The following is an 8,981-nucleotide window of genomic DNA, read 5'->3' on the forward strand; positions in this document are numbered from 1 at the left end:
ACCACAACTATCTTTTTAAGTTGCATTGGCACTAGAGGCTATTTTACAATCAAACCTAGTAGAATCACTACCTGACACTTCTTAATGTAAGACCCCTTTTAATTTTAACATTTTCTAATGGTTTTGACAGTCATCAAGTAGAGACTTTCCATTCAAGTTATTTATCTCAAATTGACTTTTTTTTTGGCAAAGTTCAGATATTCCCACTAGTGAGGTAACTTTGCCCCTGCTAAAATTCTTTTACAACTGTTTAATTAAGAAATGTTTGCATGTCTGTGTCCTGGCTCAAGGGCTGAAGGTTTGGTGTTTTGGTCACAGATACATCATTTACTGTTCCAACAGAGGAGAAAAAAACCTTCCAAACTTTGGCCAAGCACTGAGCTTTTGAAAAATTGCCACTTGCACGCAATCAGCAGGGAGCTGTTAAGAGTTTAGTTGCAAAATCCTGTGAAGATCCTGACCATATGGGATGTACTCTGTTTCAGAGCATCAGGAGATGAGCAGGATTTTCCCCATACATCCTGCTCCAGGCCCTACTTCCAGGACCAGACAGCAATCAGGGTGCTTTTCCATTGCACAAAATCACTGTATTCTTCTTTCTTAGGCTGTGAGGAAGAGATGGAGAGAGCTGTCAGACAGAAACTCAAGGAGAGGAAGGCCAAGAAAGAAGGAGACTGGTTTCAAAAGTTTCCTGTAAGACAGAATGGGGTTGGGAGCTACTGGGAGAGAAGCAGTCTGCATGGACAGCAGGGATGAAGATGGGATGCAGACCACTGAAAAATAAACAAATAATGCCTAATAATCGCTTAGCTAATACATGAAAGATGTAGAGGGGGGTGTGACAGCCATCAAAAAATACCAGAATAATGTGAGGACTTAGAAATTTGGTATAAACTAAGTGTCAAGGAAAACTTAGGATAAACATTGCAGGAAATTTCCTTCTTTGAAGAGAGATATGTACACTGTGGTTTAGTCTGTGAGAAAGGACGTGGGAGCCCTGTTGCTTTAAGACAATCACAATTATCCTCAGCGAAGCAATTGTATTTTAGGAAGCAAGCATGAGTTAAGCTAGGGGATGAGCTAGCTGAAGTGCTTTTTCGTCTCCCTGTAACTTCTACTGCTCTCACCAGAGTAGTCCTCCAGCTGCGTTGCGCCACACTTGGGCTTCCAGGTGCTCATGGGGGTTATTTCTACATGCTCTCACTCCATCAAGAAATGACAGCAGGGGAAGTGATGCTCAAGTGTAAGCATTACTTTGTGACTGATTTTACTCGTGATGATCCATGTCCTTCCTTAATGTAAATCAGTATCACTCAGTTGGCTTTAGTGACCTTAAGAATCTCATCAGTTACATCCAGATAAATATTGTTTCGGGTGTTATCAGCTGGAAACTGGGTCCTGGCCTGGTGCCTGGGGGAGGTGCTTCCCTCAGAGCCACGGTCCAGATGGGTGATCTCAGTGGTGCTCAGCCCACCTGGTACGGGGGAGATGCCACAGAAAATGTGAGAAGTGGGGCTGGCATCCTCCATGCTGGTGAGGGAGGCGAGCATGACCGGGGGACAGCTATTGGGGCTGAGACTGGCTGGCCCCTCTGGGACAGGGGTGCCATAAGCCCGTTTATGGAGACCCCAGGCACGGTGGGGCTGGTCATCCCAAAAGGACCTCAGACTCCAAGGGGTTATGCTGCCTGCATGACGTGGGAAGCCGGGTGGGGACCAAGACATCTGGTGAGAATTCCTCACGGCTGAGCTGTGTGTTGGGCTGGGATGCCGATTAATTTAGCTGATTTCTTTTTTGGGGTTGTTGGGAGGAGGAGGGGGAGCTGCATGCCGCAGCCTTCCAGTAATTGTCTCTCCAGAATATCACTTTTGTTTTCTTTGAAGACAAGTGAGAAATGATATTTAAAAAAAACCCCAAACAACAAGCCAACACCAGGAACTACACCAATATCTTTGCCTTGACAATAAATGTACATCTGCAATGGTTTATCACTATGGGAAAATGAGTGGGTAGTAAAGTTTTAATGTTGACCGTTGCATGTACAGAGGTATCACAGGCTTTGAAAATGATTTGTTATGTGAATGCCCATAGTAGCACCAAGGTTCAAAGGGAGGTGGTTTGTTTTTCGTGCCCATTTAGTTATGAATAACACCAGCTCTAATTTCCTCCTCCCACCAGCAAGCAGAGAGTCCTACATTGGAAGCCAAATATAGCAACAAAGATTTCTATATCTGGCCAAAACCAAAAAATCTGTTCCCTTTTAAGAATAACACTCTATTCTTTTCTGATGGAGATGGATAAAGAGAAAATTCAACTTTAAGGAAGCCAGTTTCTCAGTGGGAAACTCCCTAGTCTCTCTCAAATGCCCAGTGTAAAGGGTATGAACTTATTCTTTGGTGTCTGTGTAGAAGCCAACAGGGGCAATTCTGTAGAGCCCCATCAGTTAAAGCACTTTTGGGGTGGCAGTCTGGATATATCTTCCTCACTCACTGGTGTGCATTTTCTGCCCTGCTTTGACTGTCTTCTCAGCAACAGAGCCAATGCTGAATGAGGACTTAATGAGTTGCACAATTACCCCTGCTTTTTCTTCAGCCTTTTCTTTCTGGTTTGCTTTTGTGGAGAAGTTAATTCCTTGGCTCTGAGGGACACCTGCTCCACCTGGCAAGTAAGCTTGATGAGGCAGTGTGGAGCAGCAGCATTGCCCCACACTCCCTTCCTCCTTGGCTTTTTCATTGGGGGAGCATGCAAGAAGCCAGCCCTATGCTCTTTCTTATGGCCAGACTTTCAAGTTGTGCAGCACCCACAGAGGGTGACCAGGGACAGTGGGGCTGCCCAGTTCCCTGACTGGCTGGTTGTGCTGGAAGAGAAAGGATGTCTTACAAATAAAACTGAGAAATGTTCATGATCAAATTCTTCCTCAGGTAATCATTTGACCTTTTCTGAATTGGACCTAATGGCACTTGAAGATGAGCACGTACATGGGTGTCACTCTATAATTTTTAAAGCTGGAATATGCTTTTAGGAGGATGCAACATCCCCCACCCTTCCACCTCTTTCTGATCTTGAGCAGTTTCTTTGACTTCTCTACACCATCTGAGGAAAGCTATTCAGCCTTCGAAGGATTTACTCCCATTCCAACCCACCCACACCACCCACCCATAAGCAACTGGTATCTGTGACGTGAGCAAAAAAATCCCTTTCTCTCATGTACCGGCTGTCCTTGTTTCAGAAGTGTGGCCTCATTCATTTTCAGACTGTTTGGCTGAAGGCCTTTGCTGTAGGGTGAATACTTCAGGATTATAGAGTTAGCTCTTTCTCCTTTGGAAACCTGGGGGTTTTTTTGGTTGACTTCAGTAGAAGCAGCCTTGGACTGCTGATGCATTTTAGAAACCAATGCAGGGAATTGTCATCCAGTGAATATATTTGCACTGAATCTGTTCTGCCAGACATGTTACTGATGGAGTTTTAAGTAAACACAGGGATGTTTGGAAATACTTTGAGTATGTAAATATGTAAAATATGCAAAACAAAGCTAACAGCTGTGGGGTGTACTTGTTGCTCACGTGAGGAGGCTTTGTGTAATGTTTTTTTTCCATCATCCCCTCTTTTTAAATCATCTGTGTCTGTTCCAAGATAATCACTTCTCTGTGATTCCCTCTGGACAAAGAGGGAGGAGGCTGCATGGGCCTATGTGATGCCCTAAAATCTGCCTGAACTTCTGTGAAGAACCTCCTACTGTATGGTGAAACCTGCTTTCCACAGAGCACAGGAGGGCAGCACACAGCAATCGCTTTTCATTAGAGGTGGGATGGCGCCTGGGTCCAATTGAACTTGTCCTTCCAAGAACGCTAATGCAAGACACAACACGTAGCACACAGTGTTCGCAGCCATCCCCGGGTGCTTCATAACTAGCCCGACAAAAGCATTAGTCACTGGTGTATGAGTCTTAATTTCCTAAATTGAATCTGTTGCTTTGGAAAGGGCGACAGTTTTGCAGCCTCAAGTCCTTTATTTAGCCAGGGAGAGCCAAAGCCTACATACGCATGTGATCCTACTGAAGACTTTGGGAGAACAGCATTAAGAAGAAAAGCAAGTCACTCAGAACAAGCTCATTCTATAGCACTATTAGGCTGTGCACAGTTGTTTTTTCTTTTTATTAAACAGTGTGCTGCTTTTCAGACATCCTTTCAGAGAGTAATTCATCCTCTATGTACAATAAGTCTCTGCACCTCCTCTGAACTCTACAGGATATTTTGTGTGATACAGCCACCTGTTGTTTTTAATTACTTTTTCTACCCTTATCCTTGCTCTTGTTTTCCAGTTCCATTGCTTTAAGGGCAGTCTTCCAAACTCTGGGCTGTCTGTCATTGCGGATGTCCAGGGACATGACAGAGTGACTCTGTGTCACACAGTTAGCATCTGTGTGCACGGCGAGTTTGACCTGTCCATAAGCCGTGATGCTTGAACTCACGGATGTCAGCAAGTGCAATACAAATACAAGCTCCATTTGCTTGTTTGGTGGTTTCAGTCACAGCAAATGGAAGTGCTTGGCAGGAACAACAACCCTGAGTAAAGGGCAAAGGGGAAGTGGAGCAGGATCCCAGGAGGCATTTTGGCTCCCTCAGAAAAAGCCACATTTACTCTGGCAAGGGAAATAGCTTAAGTGGGTCCTACAGAGACCTGCTGCTGCTTATTCTCCTTGCTCCCAGTTAACCTAGGTAGCCTTTTTGCCATGCTGTCAATGACATTTCTGTATAAACAGGCTTGAGGGGATCTTTGTGAGATCTAGTGCTGTTAGGAACCTCATCCCCACCTTACCTGTGTCCTAATGCAAAAAGAGCACCAAGGGGACAGTGTACTCTGGCAGTATATAGGATTTTACAATGCCTTAATGCTGTATTCTCCTAGTTTAAAAAGTGACAGGTTCCTTAACTCTTGTTTTCTCAGCTCTTGTCCCACAGGACATCTTCCAGTGATGGCATATATTCTACCACCAGTTTCCCCTTGCAGTGACTGGAAATTGCTGCCAGACTGGATGATGCAGTAAAGGCTTTGAGGCCACTGTTAAAGCCCATGACTTGAAAAAAATTTACTGGTTTGTGGCTCATATGTGGCCTGGTTAATTTTCTGCTGTTTTCTGTGATGGAGAAATAGTTGCTTTTTGTATGAAAGTAGATACTAAAAGACCAGAACACCCTACTTGTGCAGAGAGCCACAGACATGGGTGAGCCAAGCAGAAACTCACAGACAGAAACAACTCAAGAACAGGGCACTGAACTTCTCACCTTCCCCCTTGCTGCAATATCTGCGTGTTGTCCTGATGAGACCAGCATAACAAGAGATGCCGTTTCATTCTTCACTCCTATATCTCTAGGCAGAAAGTAATTTATTTTTGTTGCTTTGTATTTATGATACTTTGCAGCATGTGCTGCTCTCATCAAACATGTGGACAGCAAGCACTGAAACCAGTTCGCTTGTGATTTACCTGCAATAGCTGATGTTCTCCATAAACTAATTCATCATTCACGATGTGCACTTGCAAAGTAGCATTTGCAATGCAGGGAGTTGGTAACAGGGAATTGCATCAATTTTTTATTTGGGGTTTGAAACATAGAGAAGCTTAGAGGAACACTGAAATGAAGTAGGATCCTCAAGCTTCAAATCTGTCCCTTCAGAAATTATTCCCTTCTAATATTTTGGACTGTATTTCAGTGATTCTTGACAAAGGTTCTCCTTAGTAAAGGAAAAAAAGGGTCTGCCATCCGTGACAGACATTGATGATTATTTTTCATGTGGCTGTTTGCTGATTTGAAGAGATCTGAGAGGAAGTATAGAGAACCCAGATGAACTGGTAAAACCTCCAGTTCTCCCATGCACAGTTTAATTCATCATTGCAAGGACTCTTCTGCAAATCTCAAACCTGTTATTTTCTTTATATGAAATCAGCAATCATTATAATTTCTTCTCAGCTGGAATATTATTTTTCCCTTTTTGTTTTTTCTTCTTCTTTTGATGGGTCAGATTTAAACCATCTGCAGGCAGATGGAAAGGAGAAGTGGAATTATTGTTTTCACCAAAAAATTTTGCAGCTGTCAGGGTGTGTTTGACACAAGCCTGATGGCTGAAAACAAAGACAGGACACATTGTCCCGGCTGGATATCAGAGAGCATAAGAACTCTTCATGGCCAGCTCTTACTTGGAGAACTTGGGGCTAAATGAGGTAAACAAGATCATTACTTAGCCATACTCAAGGGCTTTTCAGAGAGAATTCTTCACTGAGTTATGTACTGCTTTTCCTGGGCCTCAGTGAAACCCTGTTGGTTTCGGCACAAGGGGGGTGACTCTCTAAGTGATAGTTGCAATATATCATACAGACCACTGCTACGTAGACCTACCCCATGACAGAGGCTGCAGCCATTGCTTCCAGTACCTGTCATGATGTATTGCTTTTATAATTTAGTTTAATTTATGGCTCCATCATTAACAACTGCTGCCAATGAAAAAGGGCTTAAAGCAGAACTTTCAAGGAGGGACACCAGGAGCTATGACTCAAACCCTCCCAGCGTGGACTAGATTATTTCACTGCTTTGTGTCTGAACACTAGTGGTTCCTTGGTGATACCAACACTGCTTCTTTTCAAAGAAGGCCTTTCCACAGGAGCTGTCTATCTGAAAGCCAGATCCGCCGCTGGGAGCTCATGCATCCTGCTGCTGGTGTTCTTGTTAGGGTTTGTAAGAGTAACTGTTCCTTCTGCTTGCATCAAGCTAGGCATCTTCAAGAAACATAAATTAATTTCCAAAATGGACTAAAACTCAAATCTTCATCTGCACTTGTAGGTGGGTTTGCCTGTAGAAGTGTTACTTTTCATTGGCATTGTGAAGCTTGTAAGTGCAAGGCATTCCTGGTATTTTTTGTTTTTTTTTTTCCATTTAATGGCAGAGTTTTGCTGTGGTTTTGTGTGTTTTGAGATTTTTTTTTTTTTTAACTACTTCAACAGTAACATCAGCAATGTGGACTAAGACAGTTAATAAAATTTTTGTCCTTTTCATCATAAGGTTTGAGAATGATAATCTTATGAAGTCATTGGGAGTTGTGTTTTTCTGCTCTGAAGTTAAAACCATATATTATTTCCATCTCCCAGGGCTGACACTGTCATGTTGGTATTTATTCGTGTTGTGTTTTTTTCCCCAAATAATTTGTCTGCATACATCTGTAGAAGAATGTGCTTGAGCTAAACTAAAATTAAGAGAATAAGACATTCATAAACTGTGAGATATTATCTATCATTAAGTCATCTGAACCCTTGCAGTGCACTAGTTTTGAGTTGCACTCTTGTTATTCTGTGGTTACTGAATGTGTTGTGCAACAGCTCAAACTGAAAGCAATTTTGGAAATAGTACATCAGATAGCTGGTCTTTTGAAACGGCTCAGAAGACCCAGCTTCACACTGATCCTGGATCAAGGTAAGATGGCAACATGCTGCTGCACTTGTTATAATTTGGCTAGTTTTTGAGGAAACAAAAGCCCTGAAGATGTTTCCATTCTTTTATTTCACCAAGAAAACCAAGAAATCAGAGATCTAATGGCAATATCATCACAGGGAGCCCAGAAAAGGCAGATCACATAGGCTAGAGGCCAAATCCTATTGATGTCACTGTCATTAATCCAGCAAATATAAACCTGTTGGAAAGAGTAATGAGATTTAGCATTAAGTGCATCAAAAATGACTTTTTCAAAGGGAATATTTTTTCCTACCTCTGTGCTTGATATACAGTGCTTGGACGTGTACTATTTACAGCCTTAGCAGGAGGATGTAAGGGCCCATGTTCCCGACTAAGGACTTTGCTTAGTTATTTACACCTGCACAAAGTGGGTGTGAAATGTTCCCCTTCAGCACTGGTTACGTTCATTCGCACCCACTTAACACTGATGCCAAGGAGCACAGAAGTGGCCAAACAGTGGAAAACCATCCCCAGCATCCTGCTGTCCCTGGCTCACCCAGACTCCTCAGGACAAGCCGTGCCATTGCTGCGGGTCGGATCTCCGCCACCTCCCGCAGGGAGCAGTGGAAGAGCAAAGCAAAGGAGAAACGTCCAGCCAACTCACCTCTGCTCCCCTGGCAGTCGTGCTGCTGCAGGACATTTGGTTTCTACGTTGTTTTCTTTGCAGGTCTGGAAAAAGAAGCTAATATTCACTTGCATGTTTGTTCCTTTGCTGCCCATTGCTGTCTTTGTAAATGGAAAAGAGAGAGGATACAGAATGCTCTCAAGGAGCGGAGGCTGTCCTGGTCTCTCAGAGCCATTCATTTGCATGGGGTCTTCTGCTCTCTGTAGGTCTGATTAAGTCCCATATGGCAGATCCGGTTGCAAGTGCCTCACAGTGATCTCTGAGCAGGTGCATCTGTAGCAATCCCTGTCCCTCCTCCAGAGAAGGAGGCTAACAGTCTCAAATAACAAGAGAACCTGAAAGAAACTAAGACAGTGGCATAAGAGGTGCTAACTTAATGAGCTCCGAACTGATCTGTTAGACATTTGAAGGAGAGAAAAACCTGAGGGCATCCAAAAGCAGTTAGTAGAGAAAGCATTGTGGGATACAAATGCATCTTGTAGCTGCTACAAACAGCGCTCAGCATCTGCCTCTCAGGAGAAAGACACAGATTTGCACAGCCCCTGAAAACAGCCAGATGTAGAGGTGTGCAGTTCTGTCAGTGGTGCAGCTGTGCTCCTTGGTGATATATACACTTGCCTCCATGCTGCCACCCTAGCCACGGGCTCTAAAAGTTCAAATGGGAACAAGAAAACAGTTTTCAGATTACGTTTTCTCCCCTCAAGCTGATTTACTAGGGGGAAGCAGTCTATGACAATTTCACAAAAGTTCAGCAAAACAATTCCTCCCCTTTGTTCTTTCTGTCCTATTATGGAAATGTTTAATACCAAGATGTTATCTAAAAGTAGTACCACCATTGATTCTGGCTGTTTTGT

Source organism: Strix aluco, chromosome 2 (genome assembly GCF_031877795.1).
Source record: "Strix aluco isolate bStrAlu1 chromosome 2, bStrAlu1.hap1, whole genome shotgun sequence".
Taxonomy (NCBI): Eukaryota; Metazoa; Chordata; class Aves; order Strigiformes; family Strigidae; genus Strix; species Strix aluco.